The following is a 14345-nucleotide window of genomic DNA, read 5'->3' on the forward strand; positions in this document are numbered from 1 at the left end:
AAATCGTTAGGTGTTTTGTTTTAATTGCAGAGTTATTTATGCCCTGGAACTTGTTATTAACACAGGAAAAAACCAGAACCTATTGTTACCCATAATTAAAGGGACTATTATGAGACTGCAAAAGCATGGATGCCCCCAGCCAGACCACCCCTCCTTTGACAGTGGTGACTGTCACGGGGAGGAACATTAAACAGAGGCCCCCATCTTAAAGTATTTCAGGCAAGAGGTTCACAGGGACAGTCCCAATAACCCAAGAATCGCAATTTCTACACTCAGTCTTACCCCCAGCACTCCTCTCCTGCCTCTGGCCACAGTCCTGGCATAAAGCGGGGGAGGTTTGAGGACAGGGTATTGCCGGGGTGCAATCCCACTCTTCCCTATTGGCAAAGCCCTTCTGATGAAGGGGCACAAGGATAAGACACATCCTGGATTTGGCCTGGAGTTGCGTAACCATCCTGTTAAAATTCAGGATTAACAGGTTATATTTTCATTTGCGAGATCGTTATCTGCCCCAAGAAAGGTTTCCGATTTCACCAGCACTAATCAGGAGCCACAATGGATTTCCGGTCTCGGCAATGAGGCTCGAGAGCCTTTGTACCTTGTGGAGCCGGTTTTAATTCAAATCTAACTAGTAGAGCTATTGTAGCTGCATGTTGAACAGATTAGGAAAAAAAAAGTCACTTCCATGCTACTGTAACTTATTTCTAAATCCATTTCTTACAGACACAAATCCCTCTGACCACCAAAGCATCTGGTAGCTACACTCCCTTTCCAGGAATGACACCCTCAATCTCTCCAGTGGCCCTGAACAATGATCCCCATTAGAGTTTTGTGACTTAAAAGAAATGTGCCAAAAACTTGCATGGGTGCCCACCTCAAGTTCTGGTTTATGCTGTTAAGGATATCATAAAAAATAAGCAGCAAATGGGTCCAGAATAAATGGATTAGTGTGCCAGGACAGCCTGTGCTCCGGCACAACGCAGAGCTGTGTGCCCTGTGCTGTGCTGTCGGCTCACTGGCGATTCACGTTGGAATGTTATCACCCGGACACGGCATCCCGGTGGAGGAGGTGCACTGGCCTAGGACAGTCAAGTACGAAACTACAGCTGCCATAATTATAACTGGGAGGCCAAACAAACTCCTGAGAGGGACTGTCTTCGCAGACAGAAAGGGGAAAGGCTCACTGACAACGGGCTTTACCAGAGGAGTAAATTAGACCTGGGTTACAGCCTTGGCATTCTCCCCCTGCCTCCACCCCCAAGGACTGCGTGAGTCAGTGGAACTGAAGAGAAAATATACACAAAATTCTACAAGTGCAGGAATTAAAGAGACATCTCCAAAGCTTGCCTCTGGCACTCAATACCAGCCGCAAAATTGGGTTAGCTTGACATTGCTGCTGGAGGTGAACAGAGCCTGGCTGAGCTGAGTAGGAGGCGAGCAGAGCCCCGCTCTGCAGAGCAGGTGAGCACAACGCTGCCTGCAGGGTCATTGCTCCAGCACGGAAACACGTTTTTAAATTTTTAAATCCGGGAGTGAGAGCAATTAAGAAAACAAACTTTGTTTCCTGAACAAACACGGAGTTCAGACAGTTTAGGATTATGAGATACATGCAAATCTGCAAGTCTGGCCTGAGCCAGTTTTTGAGGGCTGGAGAACTCCACAAGTTCTCCAAGGTTCAAAAGAGTTTTGCCATGAATAGTAATGGCAAGAACATTTTGGTGTGGAGGCTCTTTTGAAGTGAGAGCACCATGGAACCAGCCCCAGCTGACAATCACACTGCCCGGCAAGAGGCTGGGAGAGCTCCACAAATGGTACGGCAGCTCCGGAGAGGAAATCTCCAACATCTTGTAAACCCTGCTACAGGGAGTGCCACATCACAGGGGACTGATTCGAAGGCTCTCCTGGTTTGTCCACTTGGACAAGATGCCAGGAGCTGCCAGTGATGACACCCTGCTGCCTCTCCTGACAGGAGGCAACTCAAGTCACCTGTCTGGCGCTGCCCTGTCCCCTGTCCCAGCAGCATTCAGGAATCAGTGCACAAACTCACCCAGGACAAAAGTGACAAACCACCAGGTTACGTCAAGTTTTTTATTTAATACTTTCCTTTCTGTTCCCATTTGCTGCTGGGCTTGAGGTAAGGGTATATAGGCTGATAAAAATGAGTCCACAAATCTCTGATACTCTGCCCCCAAGTTGGGGAAGTTTCCATGGGGCTGGAGCAGGGGCAGCTCCTGGAGTCAGCTGGGAGGAGGGAGAGGAGGCAGGGGAGGGAGAAGGGGAAAAAATGAACAGCTGCAAAGCAATTAAGCCTGCCTCCCTGCCGTACTGTCCAAAGCAGGAGGCAATCTAATTCAGCCTGGTGCCTCTCTTCCTTCAGCCGTCTGGTGCCTGCCTGGGATTCAGGAAAGGGGCTGTCTGACTGCCCACTTTGTCTGCCGAGCCAAAGGGGCCCTTCCCAGCCACAATTTCCAAAGGAAAGAGATCTTGGCTGGCGGTGTCTCTTCTTTTCTGAGAAAAACATGCACTGAATGTAGTGGCAGCAGCTTTATAACCCTCTCCTGCCCTTCCTCAGCAAACAACCAAAGTGGAGCTGGAGCAAGAAAATGACCCCGCTGGCTCCTCAGCTCAGCACTTGTCTCCCAGCACAATGAATCAATTAGCATCCCATCATTATTGTGGTAACTGTATCTTTCACAAGCAAGATTTTACATAGAGATAAAATAGGATGTTTTCTGTTCATTTCCTTCCTGTCATTCCAATCACGAACTACTGTTAAAAATACAATGCATTTAAAGTCTCTAACATTTGCAAGCATGAGGTCCAGTTTCCCAGCTGAATGGCTGGTCTTTGTTTTCTGCCCAGTAAAGGTGTGGAGGAACAGTGATTAAGGGGAGCCTGTGGCGCAACTGGGTTAGAAACCCACATATACAGAAGGTCATCTCATTTTCACGTTCCTAATATCAGGGATTACTTTAATTCCTTATTCTAGCCAACTGTTTTGGTTTATAATCCACAGCGAAGGACTCCTTCCAGCATGTCTAAGGTGGTACTTGTTCTGCTATTTCTTCAGAAACTGTCAAAAATGTTTTATTTGGAAAATGTTAGAGCGGCAAGGCAGTAAAAGCCTTTTAGTATCCAATAAGAGGAGCAAATAGGCTCTATTAGGAGAACAGAGTACAATTCAACTCTACTTTCAGTTAAGTTTGACAGTAATCTGGGCAGCAGGTACGTACCCTACTCCTGGCTCAATCAAGACAGAAATATGCAAAATGTGAATTTTAAATGCAGCTAGACAGCATTTTATCTTATGAAATGTCTCAACACTGTTACCATAAGCAGAATGAAGTAAGGAATCATAGAGAGAAAGATTTTAAGCCACCATTCTGATAAATGCTTTATAGAAGATGAAATTTGGGGAAATATCTGTAAGTTAAAGCACAGTAATTTTATGTATTGTGTCAACATAGAATGGAGAACATCCAGGACAGAAGTTCCTTATTAATCTTATTCAACATAAGGTCCCTCATGAAGGCCATGGTTCTTTTTAAAAGTAAAATTTATAGACATACGCCACCTATGTAAGAAACAAGTGCAGAATCTGGAGTGGGCATGAAATGGATTTGTCCATATCCCCCCTCAATACCAACATTATTTTCTTAATAATATAGTTCTTACTTAATAGCAATTTTTAATTTCCTTAAAAAAAGTAAAATAGAACTGAAATAAGTGTTGGGGATTTTAGTCAAAGTCCTAAACTATGGGAAAACACTGATATGTCTAGCAAAACTTTTTTCAGTTAAAGGTTTACTCATATTTCAGGACCATCACACAGTCTATAGTGATGTTATCAGCATTTCTCAGTTCTTGCTGACCTTAAGCACTCCTAAACCATTAAATACATAATATTCTCTGATAATAGAATGCCATTCACATTTCAGTAACAATAATTCACTTTAATGAGATAAGAACTTACGTATCAAATGACTCTACATGTATTTGAGAGATATTAACACGCTTTGGGGAACTGCAGAATCACAAATAATGACATCAGGGGTCCGACACTATTCGTGGAGAACTTGTACCTCCCAGTTACATCAATAGGAATTTGAGATGTGTAAGAATTGCAAAATCAGATGCTAATCTGCAGCAAACAACACAGGCATGAGCAGTCTGCATTTTTGCCTTAAGCAAACAAGAACCAACAAGACTATTAATGAGAGAAAACAGCACCAGTTTCTAACTGCACATATAAATAGGCATTAAAACCAACTATATTCCTCAAGTGAGTCATTACTCTGTAAAGAAAACTTTTACAAGAAACTTCATGTTGTTTACAAATTTCCCATTTACATTTTGGTTTAATTCTTGCCTTACCACTCATACCACTTGTCTCAGCCTCAGTAAAGAGCTACAAGAGACAGAAACCTGATGGTTAAATCAAATATAAAGAATCATCAAGATTTACTCTAGCACCTTTAGTGAACAGGTTCTCCACTTTTTCTACAGTCACATAACTAGTGCAGTTTAAACACCGACCTTCTTAGCAAACCAAGCCAAGATCCCTCAGTGTTCTCCTGGCACAGGGCACGGGGGCTGCTCTGGCACAGCTGGGTCCGGGCTGGGGGAGCGAGTGGCCGCACTGCCTTTGGCGCTCCCGGGCGCGGCACTACTGCGAGCCAAGGACGAAAAACACAGCAGGAATAGCTTAATTCCAGCTCTAAATGAGCTCAGCGGGGAATCTAAACAGTCAAGTCAATTGCTAGAATCTGCACTTTTCAACCTCGTTCTGCTCCTTTGATCAGACTGAATTTTGAGCTACGGCGATTAATGGACTAATAGAGGAAGTCACAGGGTATCTCTTGGGAGAGGAGGGAAAGGAGAAAAAAAGTATCTTATCCTCATCATGCAGCTATTCTGCTAAACGCCACAATTCCATGTAGAAAACTAAAATGCCACTGCGGAAAGTCTGCTGACTGAGCTGGAAAGGAGGGGGAAAGGGGGCTGTACGAAACAAAAAAACAATACTCATATGATCACTCATTCATTGCTTAAACACACCCTTCAGAGCAACCAGGAAGGAAAACAGACTACCCAAGTACAAGTGCCATGTAAACTACCCTTCAGTCCAGTACAGTAACAGTTTATACTTAATGCCAAAGAGTAAAGGAAATATTAAACACATTTATTATGCAAGGAGAAGCTTCCAAAAGCCCTGAGTATTTAAGTACTCAGAGAAACTGATTTGTTTATGACAGGGATACATATTGCTGATACGCCAGGATAGCATGTCCTTATCGTGCTGGAAAGGGAAGAAGCACATTAACATTAGCACTTTGCAATCACAACAGAGAGGGAAAGTGTCTTTGTTAAAATGTTTTTGCCCATTTGCTTTTGTTATTACTGTGCCTGAGAGGAGGGGCAGCTTTTCTTCCGGCAAGGTGCAAATTTTGCTCCTGCAATTGATGACCATAAAAAACAAAACCCCAGAGGACTGCAAATATAATCACTGGACTGATTACAACATGAATTTGTTCAAAGTTTGGCATGTTTGCAAAATACTGGGGCTAACCCCTAGAGGGAAAAAACCCAGTAACAACAACAACAATCACCAGAAAAGCCAAAAATGGTTCAGATTTAAAGTTAAGCTGAGGTAGGGTCAAGTGCACCAAAGCTTCCAACTCCCTCTCTTTTCTTATTGCAGCATTAATATGCCATTGCCAGTGATTGTTGTGCTCCTTGGTGCATCCTCTGTCTTTGGTCCTTCTTGAGAATACAAAGCCTAAGATGCATACATGATTCACTCTGCTCTCAGAAATAATCCTGCAGTCGTCCTGGAATGACCTCCCACTGTGTAAATTTAGGCGTGTGTTTGAATCTTTACAAGATCAAGCTGTTAATGTAATGTCTTAGACTGGGATATCATACTATTTTGTGTAAACTACAGGGCTTACCCTCCTTGTGGGTCTCTCATAAATTCTGCAAGAAGGAAAAATAACTTGGCACAGCTTGTCTGTAACCTGCATTCACAACTGCATCTGCCTGACACTGATGTAAAGAATCACATTTTCATTACTTCAGTGACAAACCTTAAATAATTTTACTGGTTATACTGAGAATATTATTTATACTGGAGTAATGCATTGCCTATCTTCTTCTTTTAACATTCCTATATGCAAAGGGTTAAACTGTAATACGAATTGCTTCCTCTTAACAGTAGTACTTTGCAGAATTATGTACCAATAATGATAATATTTGCTTTTATATATGCTATAAAAGATTTAACTTTAAAACATGTAACACAGTGATTAGCCTTCAAAGCTCTGTGAAGAGCTGCTGCATTCTGACTGTGGATTTCTATGAATTATTAGTGCCGGCTGCTTGAAATAGTCCAAAGTGCTTGAGACAGAAATATTACACAGTGAACAGGGCAGACTGATAGGCTTCCCAAATGTACAGTTTTTGAAGACAGCTCATAATAATGTTTGGCTTTCAAACCTTAATGTTAACAGCTTTGATAGGACTGCTTCTAATTTGTATTTAAGACCCATTACCTCTTCCTCTAAGCAATCTTCGTGAAACATCATTTGTTCTAGGGGGATATTTGCCATCCAGAGAAGCTCTGTAATGGCCGTTAATTCACACCATTTTGCTTGCTCCTTTATTAATCAGCAAACTGTGAATCATCCCAGTGTTTCCAGACTCACAGATGTATGAGAGAGCCACCGAGGCCAGTTCAGTTTCTCTCCCCATTCAGTTGCACAGACAATATCAGTTCCTGTTTACAGCCTCGGCTTTGTTTTCCCCCACCCACACACTGAAATTTCTCCAAAATGCCCAAAGAAAAAAAGAGACTGAGTTCATTTTACCAGGAAAGTTATTTCTAGGTATTGCATCTGAAACAAAACATGTTTGTACTTTGAGCTGGTGTGCAGCACTCAGTGCAGCCAGGCAGAAATGGCAGAGGAGCAGAGCAGAGGCGCACTGGGCTGCCCCCACCCTGCCGAACCACCGGCCGGCGCCAGGCACGGGATTTAACAGCAGCTGAGGGACTCTCCTACTCATTTGTTTGCCTGTTATTCCATTTGTTAAATTATACATTTCTGTACTGTGGAGTACAGATGTAATTTTAGATTATGACAAGACAATAGTAGGTAGAAAGCACCCCAAAAATCAAGAGTACACACCATGCTCTCACAGCACCACTGCAGAAAGTACTGAAAATATTTATTAATTTAGGCATCAAATTTGGGGTAGTAAGCAGGGCATGGTTTTAGGGAAGTGAGCACATTTTCCAAAAGCCAGGCTGATTTTAGTTCAACACAAGCTCACCAAATTGTCATTACCTACGGAAGAGACAGAAAATATAGACAATGAACAAACCACTATCTTCCACAAATGTGGGGAAAATGGAATGAAGATGTTCTGATATTAAGGGGGATTTACAGCACAGCTGAAATGAGCTGAATGTACAATAGGGTCATGGAAACCATTTCCTTGTTGCTATTCCTCAGCACGCTGGGTCATGAACACATCTTTGCAGTGTAAGAATTATGGGTGTGCTGACTTGTAAGTGAGGATGCAAATAGTGTGCCTTACCCATCCCTAACCACTCTACAAGTTGTTATTTTTAAGAATGATACACAGAAGGAAGTTAGAGACTTCATCCTGAAGCCAAACAGTGAAAAGGTTGCCGAGTCTTTCTGTGGATTCCCAGGATGTTTATAACTTCATTGCATCTAAGGACACGACTGAGAAAATGTGTATATTCAAAACCTTTTGCTCAACTGCTTATAAAGATTTCTGCATAGTTCTTTTTTTTTTTAATTGTGCCAATAAAGAAGTAAAATGGGTTACCTGACCTCCTCCCCCCTCCAAAAAAAAAAAGTCAACACTTGTGAATACTGCTACCAAACTGCTTGGAAAACCCAAGAGGAACTGCTCACCTGGGCTGGCAGGGTCAGAGGGGCTTGGGTACAAATGGGTGTCAGAATATGGTTTCACATCAAGTGAATCAGACTCTTTTCAGCATGATACCACTTTCCCTACACTTTTGGGAGATGAGGCTGTCTCCCACCCTGCACTGCAGAAGGAAGCAATTGTCTGTTGCTCAAAGCTCAAACCCACAAAAGCCAGGGGGTTTTCAGAAACCCTGCAGAACCCTTGTGCAATGGCACTCTCTGCCCCACTCACCTGCAGCTGTAGCTGTGTCAGGAGCAGTGCAGGGGACACTGCATTGACACACAACCCCTGTCCTGGGCACCAAGAAACTCACTGCAATCAGCCTGTTGGGGGGAAATTCAGCATCTTGCCCCAAATTTCTCTGGGATAAGTCAAATTTCCATCTACACATTCACAGTACATGAGCAGTACTTCCTCCTTCTCCACCAAAACCCTGGACAACATTCCATCAGCCTGCACATACATTGCTTCATCCTCCTGCAGGTAACGAAGAGAAAGACTTTCTTGATCACCTCTAGCACCTCTTATGGGTGTTTATAATGCCTCTCTTTTTTCTTTCTAATTGGATTTTAATTTGTGCAGCACGAGATTCCCATAGAGTTGTCTCTGTCCTAAATGCTAAACTGCTGGAAGAACATCTTCCATTTTATTAAACAGGTCATAACTAAGGGAAAGACCTGGCTGGATCAAGGAAAGTGCTGCAGCTTTGATGTAGTGTTCACATTAATTCTGGATCCAAAAGGAGGGCGATGGTGAGGGTGGGGGAGGATGCCCCCTGTGTGGTGTTCAGAAGGGTTTGGCCTATTTACAAGCTTCTCCTCTGCAGAATGCTTCCCCTAATGATGTCCTGTGTGGTGTCCAAGAGTGCTTTCAGCACAACAGATAGCTAAACTGAAAGGCATTACGAGTGCATTAGGCAGAGCTGCTGGAAACATCAGTGCCTGTAAACATCTTAAAATACAAGCCAAAGAAGTGGGAAGGTTAAGACATGGCTACAAGGGCTCTACTACAACAGGGGAATGCTTTGAAATACCTGAAAGCTAACACAAGAAGACAATACATGTGATTTAAAAAACACTGCAAAAGAGCAAGGGGCTCAGAAGATCAGATACGAACTAAGGTTTTTTACCTTGATTACTGCACTTCTGAAAATGTTGTATTACTGTTGACATGTTAAGGCCAAACACCCCATTTCTTTCCTCAAGTTTACTCCTTACTTTTCAAAACTTATCTAACATTATTTATTCACAGGGGAGGGAGGGGAAGGGAGAAGATGATAGTCAATAGCTTCAGTCAAGCTCCTCTCCAATTCTCTTGAGAAGGGAGCAGAGTCTCCAAGTTTGAAAAAAAAATCAACTGAGTTGCAAGTGCACAGATAAATATAAATTCAGAAATGACCATTCAAGAATGTGTTTTTACATCTGTGGAGAGGTCAAACTTCAGGCTCAGCCTTATTGCTCTCTGTAATCCAGATTCATCACCATCTTCCTTTATTCGTCTATTCAAAGGCACTTAATTAGCTGAAGGGCTTGTTGCTTTGCCTTCAAAAGCTCTCCATCCCTCAAAGGCTTTGCTTTGGTATTGTGCTACCACTGCTCTTTGAAATCAAATCTGGTTTTCTCCTCCCCAGCATCAGTAAAAGAAAAAAAAAAGAGTAGTATTTTAAAAACTTTTTCCACAGAAAAAGGGAGAGGGAGGAGGAGATGGAGAGGAGAAGAAAGGAGAAAATACCAGTGGAACTTCATCCAAAGTGGCTTCAAAAATAAGTTTGACACTTAAAAAAGATGGGGGATTGAAAATGCAGATGAAATCTGGCTGGTACTTTTGGTCTTATTAATATTACACGATACTGTAGTTTTATGTGTTGGGAAGACTCCTTGTGACTTCTCAGAAATCCCAAATAAGCCATGATTTCCCCCCGTACTTACGAGAGGACTGTATATACTCAGATGTTGTGGGATGTGTTCTCCGTCTTTCTAAACTCTTCACCAACCGGCATCAGAGCTTACAAAGTGCTGTGGGATCAGAACAGTCTCACCTAACATTTACACTGCACTGACTTCTCAAATATGGAAATAACTTCACATAACATACGACACCCAGAAATTGCTCTGTGGTATTACCATTTATATTTATATTAATAAAAGCTGTATTTTGTATTCCATTATATTTGTTTAACCTTTGACATCTAAGCTCTGAGTCAGTTTGCTTGTAACACTGCATTTCTTCTTCAGTTTTGTTTCTCTATTTTGAGAACTCATGGTCAGAAACAAGATTTTTTTGTGTCATTGTTTCCCCCCTCATATATTTTATCTAGCTCCGGGGTTTTGGTGTTTCTCTGCAACTTAAAATTTACACTTCCAACTCAGATAATGTATTGCTGCTTTTACCACAAGTAAAGAAACACTTTGCTTTTCAAAGGTTCTTTTAGTCTTCAGCATGTTTGTCACTATCTCGTATGCAGTCCCCAAGCAGTAAAAATACAGCCAGTTTTACTGCAAATAATATTAGTCTCTTCTTTACCATCTTTTTGGCAATGGAGAAACAAATATACCCTTCACTGGCAATCCAGCATACAACTCTCTGGTTGTCAGCAGGAATGCAGAGAGCTCTAAGAATAGCACAGGTTCCGACCACGCAGGAGGAGCTCAGAGATGCAGAGCATGTCCCACCCAGACAATGGCTGTTTATCACCTACATCCCCCCCAACAAAACCACCTTTTCAGCTGTGTGTTGGTTCTCAACATCTCACACACAGAGCAGTGGGCAATGCTGCCCTCCTTCCTGAGACTACCGAGTTTTAACTCCGATCAACTTAGGCTTGAGAAAGGAATTGCCAGGCAGTGTTTATTTTATTCCAGTGTGATTTCAACTGCAAAGACCACCATCTCGTTTTCCCGCCTTCAGGGAGGAGGAGATCTCTCCTTTCCCTGTGCAAAGCCCTGTGCCTGTTTTTACCCTGCAGGGAGCAATAGCAGAGCTCTGCTGGGAGCAGGGTCGTTGTACCAGCATTGCTGAAGGTGGAATTGGACCCAGTGTATCTGACATGCCAGAATAGGAGATCTGCAAGTACAAACTCTATTTAAACATGAAAATCAGGGAGATGCCCAACCACTCAACCTGCCTGGGCAAATGCAGCTTTTCATGCACTCGGAAACAGCCAATAAAGTCAAGTGGCAAAGCTTAAGCCCTGAAAACTGTGTGTGATAGTTCTGGAGACTACCTTTGACTCTCTGACTTTTACTACCATCTTTATATTGGGGATTTACGAGTCCAGACCTTTGAGTATAATTTCAGTCACAGACATCAGTCCTACGGGAATCAAATGAAAACCTGCCCATAGCCACAAGAGCAGCTTTAGCCCCACCAGGCTTTGCACTGTAGCACAATGCAAACTGTCAGTGCCTCCATCAATACCCGTCAATGCTCAACAATAAAGACTCAGTGCTTCAGATGGAGGGAGATTAGCCCCTATCAGATTTAGCAGTTGTCCAGGCAATACAGGATCTGGGACACAGACTGATGATGCTTAAGAGATACATCATTAACTATAGAACTGGTAGAGCTGTGAGGCACCAGGAGTAACCCCCCGCTTTTGGAATGTGGAGCCTTTGCTTTAATATGCATTAAAACAACAGCAAAATGCTCACTCTGGGTCTGCGTCCTGGCTGCTGCTCTCTTCCCCATGTTGCTGTGCCTGCTACAAGGATCAAATTTCATGGTTCATTGTTCTCCCTCCAACTGGCCACCATCCACATTCTTCTTCTTGTAGAAAGCTGCACCTCTTGCTCCAAAGAAGAAAGTACTATGCCTTCTTTTTATAAATTTTAGTCACATTTGAAAACACACACATGGAGTAAGGGGATGACATTTAAGCACTAAACAACATTCTAGGGAATGCTGTTATTTTTCTCTGAGCAAATTTCTGTGAATGAGGCTAAAAAAGGGCAATTTTCCCCTGGAAGGCTACTAATTTTTGAGGTGCAGAAGTTGTCTCCCCTGTCTTCTGAATCTTGAACATTTTGCCTTTTAATGAAAAAAACCTGCTCTATGCTTGAAAAGTCCTATTCATCACCTGCTTCAGGAGAGAATTGGCACTGAGATTTTGCAAAGCTCAAATTCAGCTGTGGGTACACTGCTGAAAATCAACACCACAGTCACTGGTGTAACATTGGTACACAGCAAGTTGGGCCCAAAATTCAGTATCAATCTCTCCATGTACATAAGAAATCTATTGCAGACAAATGACAGATCTCTATGCTAGAAAACAATAAATGTAGCAAGTATCTCAGACTCTTAAGGATTCCTACCTACAATAATTTTCCTATGTAATTTTTCTTTTAATTCACCACTCAGGATCCATTTTCTTTTCTGAGATTTGCAGTGAAGTTATCAAAACCTTACAAAATGCTCCACTCCTGAACATCCACCATCTTTCTTCAGCAGCTCAACAGACTGTAAAACTGAAGCACTGTCATCTGGTGTGTAATTACTGTAATGAGTCTTCCCTGTAAAATGAGGGAGGCACCATAAGCTTACCTAACTAGTCTGAAAATGTAAAATGTTCATCACCTGTAATCATTGTCTTAACTGTTCTTGATCTTTACTGATAGCAGCCAGCTTATAATAACTCTCTCTCTGACAGTGAGAATCAGCTGAAAATGCAGCACAGGCAGAGCACCAGGAAAGTTGCTGGAAGAAGAACTATTTTGGCCAATTAGAAAGAGAGCAAAAGAATTTTTCTACCCCCTGACCATCTTTTTTTTTTTCCCCTAATCAATTATGTAGGGGGCTCAGAGTTGGTTCCAATGCAAAACAGGGAAAACTGGGGCATAGTAAACCTCAGGACATTGCAATCTCCACAGACTCAGTGGTGGAGCAAAAAAAAAAATGCTCAAAGGTTATGGATGTATGCTCAAAAGTGATTATGTCACTGTGGGTAACAACTTACCAGCCCTCATCCAAGATGCAAGAAAACATTGCAAATGTATTTCTTCAGCCACACCTGCCTCCAGAGTAAAACATCTGGTGGGCAGAAATTACTGAAGCTGCTGCACCTTGCTCCCTTTTAATTCTACGTCTATCCATACATATAGATCCCAAAGCAGGAAGACCCTCTATTCTGTGTTTAATTTGGGCTCCACTAAACACAAACAGGGTCCTCACATGCAACAAAACTGCTTGAGATCTTTGTTGAATTAGGGACCTTGTATCAATAACCCTTTGGAGTGCACTATATATGCCATATGTTTGTTACCTGTTATACCTTTGTGTAACAACTCAGCGAGTCTTGGAGGAGAGGAAGTTGATTCTAAAGCAACACAGTGGAAAGGCACCTCATTGATTCACCACTAAGAAGCTGACATGTAGTAACTATCTCCTTATTTCTCATTGCTACCACAGGACAATGTTACAGCAAGTCACCCACGTTGAAGAAGTCCCCCTCCGAAAAAGCCAGTCACTTAGCAGGGATGAAAAGCAAAGAAACCCCAGCTCTGGAGTGCATTCCCCAGCTCAGCTCTCACATGGATCCCAGCAGAGCTTCAGAGATCAGTCTCTGGTTTGCTGGGAGAAGTGTCTCAGTCCTTCCCAAGGAGTTGAGGAGGGGCTGTTTACACAGCTAAGCAGGTTGGAGAACTCTGCTTACAAAGTTCTCATTCAGCCTAACAATGTCCTTGCTTTGCAGTGTTCCTGACTATTGTTCCTCACAAAAAGACAGCTGGTTATTCCTCACATCCAGGCTGCTCTCAGGCTGACTGCCCAAGCCCTTCTGTGCTCCCAAGTCCCTGTTCACAGTACAACTCTTATCTGGGGTAGTAGCAGAGTCACACCTCTCTGAGTCTCAGGGAGAAGGTCGCTGGAGAGAAACCAGGGCTGTGCCTCACTTCTGCCAGCTGCAGTTTTGCATTTACCAGCTCGATTGGTATCGCAGATCACCATGGGTGGGGAATGGCCCTCATCCAAAGCAGGGAATGGCTTCTGGCAAATGCCAGTAACAGGTATTTCAAGTCTGCCTCTTTGCTGTTTGGGAGCTGTACTGTTTGACCTGCTGTCCATGAAGGACATATTTTAACTTCACTTCTCACCCCATCTGATCTTTTCCAGCCTCAGAAGCATAACACAGATATAAATTTGCTGAAGGGCACCAAGATAAAAAGAAGATATTCCCAGTGAAAGGATGACAGGAAACATGCAATGAGAATATCTCTACAGCTTATAAGTTAAACGAGAATATAATCTATACACGTAAAAGAAAATTATTTTAGTGATATGTAATGTGCTTTGCCTAATGACACAAATTCTCCACCAGGCTAGAAGAGACAATGCATGGAACTACAGTACACTGAAACTGAAAATAAAGTGACTCTGCTAACACCAGGGCATGG

At 42.7% G+C, this 14345-nt stretch overlaps 1 protein-coding gene across 1 annotated transcript in view; it reads right to left on the reverse strand.

Annotated features, from left to right (window-relative positions):
- MAMLD1 (mastermind like domain containing 1) overlaps positions 1–14345 on the reverse strand; it is an 81685-nt gene that overhangs the window by 17824 nt on the left and 49516 nt on the right. The gene's annotated exons all lie outside the window — the stretch shown is intronic.

Source organism: Pithys albifrons, chromosome 14 (assembly GCF_047495875.1).
Source record: "Pithys albifrons albifrons isolate INPA30051 chromosome 14, PitAlb_v1, whole genome shotgun sequence".
NCBI lineage: Eukaryota > Metazoa > Chordata > Aves > Passeriformes > Thamnophilidae > Pithys > Pithys albifrons.